Source organism: Ictidomys tridecemlineatus, chromosome 5 (assembly GCF_052094955.1).
Source record: "Ictidomys tridecemlineatus isolate mIctTri1 chromosome 5, mIctTri1.hap1, whole genome shotgun sequence".
In the NCBI taxonomy this organism is placed as follows: Eukaryota; Metazoa; Chordata; class Mammalia; order Rodentia; family Sciuridae; genus Ictidomys; species Ictidomys tridecemlineatus.
Genome location: NC_135481.1, coordinates 125,638,054 through 125,642,463, shown reverse-complemented (window position 1 = coordinate 125,642,463; position 4,410 = coordinate 125,638,054).

Below are 4,410 nucleotides of genomic sequence, written 5' to 3'. Positions count from 1 at the left end.
GTAGGATTAGGAAGATAGTCAGTAGGTTTAGGAAGAAGGGTGAGTATAAAATTTGGACCAAAATTTCTTTAGCAATAGGCTGTCTGTTAGAGAGTGAATGTAAATGTCAGCACATGTGAAGAGTCAGTCACAATGATGAACTGGGGAAAATCGGTAGGAAAGCAAAAAGGAATATCGACATTAGGAAATCAGGCAAAGTATAAAGTGAGTGATAGGATTAGACATTTTCAACAGGGTTGAGGTTGAATATATAATCTTAGGCAGAAACAAATGTGTAGTCACAAATAAAATTGACATTTGAGAGCATTAGGCAACCTGGACAAGGATGTTTTAGTAATCCATGCTCACTTTCCAATTAGGCTTTGGTACAATCATAAGTGTGACCTTTGCATTTTGTGTGCAGAATATCACTGTGATACAATGTATATGTAGATAAGGTGATGTGAGTATTTCTTTCACCAGTTTTGGGAGCAATATTTTGAAGACCTATAAATTAGCTTTCGGGGGTACAAATAGGTGTACCCTGGGTCTGTGAGTATAGAGATAATGCATGAATAGACCATACTGTGAATGAAGAATATAAATGGTTAAAATTTGAATACTGGATTGAATTGATATCTGAAAATATAGGAAATCTTATACTGATACGGGATCATTCATGCCAACCAGTTTTACATCTAATGGTAATATTAGGGTTGTGGTTTACCCTTAATGGTGTGTGAGTTTTGCTTCAAAAGTGATTATGGAAATCCAAAATAATGTGTTTGAAAAGAAGTCTCATTAAAAGACCATTCAAGAAAATAGAAGGGATACATGTGTTCTGAAGTAGGATTTGATTGAAAATGAACCAAATGCCTAGAAATTTGTGAACTTGAGGATGAAATATATATCCTATGATGTGTATCAACTGAAGAAATACTAATGTACCAGTGTTGAATAAAAATGAATGTCAAAATACACATCATGTCCCATAGGAGTCTACTTGCATTGATGTTAAACAGGGTCAGTTACTGTAGAAATGTTAGGATTTTTTTGCACCATTCACTGAAGTTAGTTTTCAGTACTAGAAAAAAAATATGTATTTCAGGTGGATGAATATTTCTGAGACTAATCTTGTGAAAAGTTGATTATAAATCCACATACGTGTACATAAATTTAGGGAGTGTAAAATAAGAAACATATATTTTATATTTTTAACAATCTGGAGAGTGTGTTTGTGAGTATATATACATATATATATATATGTATTCACACAAAACACACACACACAGACACATTAAAAAGTAGAAATATATATGCCAATTGAAATTCATCATGAAATATATATCATCCACAGATCCAAAAATATTTATTTTACTGAACATGGATTTATGTATCATGTTATTCAAGTAGGAAGCTTACCCATAGTTTGATTTTCAGTTCCAACAGCATTTAGGAGGAGTGATCTCTTCTCACAGTTTGTAGCTGCCAAGTCAGCCACCTCACAAAATGTAGCTGGGAAACCAGGTAGGATTCTATATGTGCATGTAAAAATACATGTGTTGAATAGGATACAGAGAAAGGGAGACAGGAATTCACATACTTGTTAACTTTAAAAACACATGGAGAACTATTACATTGGACTAGATTCATAACACCTACTCTTTATAATGCAAAAGGCCTGTCCAACTACACACCATGCCTCCTCTGAAGTGCTTGTATTTCTATTCTGTTTGGGTTATTTTTCTCCATCATATTAGGATTCGTAGTCAAGAGTCTAGTAGGGTATGGGTTAGTGTCAGGGATTCAGTATTTGGAATGGAAAATAGGAAAATGAATCCAATGTGTATGCAAATATGTGCTACCCAAAAATCTTCCCACCTTCATCCAGAACAATGCCTTGGCATTACCCTCGCCCCAAGTAAGATGCAATTGGAGGAGAAGAGTTAGAAAATCTTTGAATACATATGTGGAATGAAAAATGCTCAGGAGTTCACACTTTGGAGGTGGTAGAGGAGTTTCCATAAGTAAGGGACAGGATAAACACTCCACAAACATGGAGCTCTGCTGGCCTAAAGACTTCTTGAGAAACTGCCTCTGAGGTTGGGCTCTTGAAATATATGTGTTGTCAGGAGCTTTAGCTTCCTTTGTAGTGAGACCATCAAAGCTGGGTCTGCATCTATGTGACCTGGAGGACATGGTTTCTGATTTTCCAATGAACATGAGGCAGAAGTGCTGAATTCTCTCTTTGTAGGTAAACTGTGGCCACTGGGGGCTAAGTGTCTCCCCGTGGGGACTGTGAATCCATTTGGTAATCCTCATCTTTCTTGGTGGTTTCTTGCTGCTACACTAGAGTTTAAAATTTCCTTCATGAAATACAACGAGTTCAACTGGGACACAGTGGTGGAGGGAATTCTGTGAAGTGTGGTGGGTCAAGGTCCTAGGAGTATGTCACCAACCAGGATTCTATCCCACAGAGCTTGCCCTCTTGACCATAGAAACCTCATTTTGAACATTGCCCTGAAACCTCTCCATATAACAAGATGCCTTTACATACAGGGTCTGCTGGCTGCACCATGTCAGTCACAAGCCTTTGGAAGCCCATGGCAGATCCACCATGGCCCCACCACAGATGTTTTATCACACACCTGCACACCACTGCTCTAGCCCACTAATCAGCAGGCCCCAACTTACTGGCATCTCTTTTCTAAACCATTTTCATGCAACCCAGTCAATCAAGGCCCCTGCATGGTACACTCATGATCAGCAACAGGACATCCAAAAGTTCTCCAGTGCCACCTGGTGGTAATTTCAAAGATTGCATGTATTTATCTAGCCATTTTAAAGGATGAAGTTGGAGGCACTGTGGTTTCCATTCATTCAGGAACATTCAATGGTGAGGAAGATCATTTCAATGAAAGCTCTGGAGAACTCTCACAAACAAGGCTTCCCAAGAGTGGCCCAAAAGTCACATGAAACCAGGCCCACTGAGGTCTACAATGTGAGGTCCATGTGTGTCTTGACTCTCAACTATGGCTGCCAGGTCTTTAAGAATAAAATCATGTTATATCCTGGCTGATATTCCCAGTGTTTTGTGCAAAGTCACCCTGGGCTTCTATCTCAGTTTCCAAGGGTGACTCTCATGCGTGACCTCCAATAATCCCAACACAATTCATGGCAATACTTCTCTGAAGTAAGTTCCAGAACTCAGTCTCCAAGGGGAATCACACCAGAGTTCAAGCCCAGGGGGACCCAGTCATCTCTTCCACAGCCACACAAATGACCACAATTCAAACCGAAACACTGCCACAAGGCCGTCATCTTCTTCAATATAGACAATCCTCACAACCTCTGGCTGGAGGTTTCCAGGAGGGGAACAGCCTAAGACAGTGTTTACAATAAGCTTCCTTGCCCTCATTAGCCTAATGTCAGGGTGGCCTGTACACCCTTCCTTTGAACCAGGAGTGATCAAATAGTCCTGCCTTTAATACTGCTCAGCTTCTTCACATTGAGTCCTGCTGATGGTGGGGTATAGATTCTTTGTGTGAATTGGAGTCATGAGAAAATCTAAGCACATAATGCCTATCCGCTGCAGGGCTTTGAAGAACTCATTTGACCCAAAGGATCCCTACTCTCACTTGATGGAGATCAGGAACCTTACAAAGGAAGGCGAGAGACTTCATCCACAATGACTGCTTTTTTGCTCTATTGGCTTTGGATGCACATATAAGATCTTTCTTGAGATCCATCAGGTGCTGACAATCTAAGCCACAGCCTCACACAGGGCCAAGAGGCTGATTCAGACACATCCCTTTGCAAAGCAATTAAGCAAAGAGCCACAGGTGATGCCTGTTCGTTTGCATTTGAAAATGGTTTTCTTGAGGCTTCACAAAGGGTTGTCCTGAGGCAAACACCTTGCTGACATCCAGGGAAACAGAACAATAGGTAAGCAAAAGGCCCAAAGCAGGCTTTCTCCACTGAGACTTTACTGGGCCCACTGATATCTGAGTTTTCTGAGATGCTTGCCATTCCTTTCAGCTATCCAGTACATGGCCATGTCACCAAGCTTGGAGGTGGTACATATCTTGGACACAAAACCATGAGCCTATTCTGAAGAGTGGCCAGAATTCAGGGAAGAAAACAGGAAATTAGGAAGATAGGAGGTGTTTCCCATGGATAAGGCAAGCTGCAGTCCATTCATAAATTGAGCAGGATGAATGCTGGAAGCTTTCTACTAGACAGGACACATCCATTGATGCATTCTCTTTTCTAATGTCTACAACCACAGACACATTGGGATACACAGACATAGCAACAATCGCCTTGTCAAAAGACATGCTAGAAACAGTCCACTTTGAACCAAACAAACCGCCTTTCCTACCTCTTCTCACAACATTAGACAAAACCACAAATTCACACCCACACCCACAA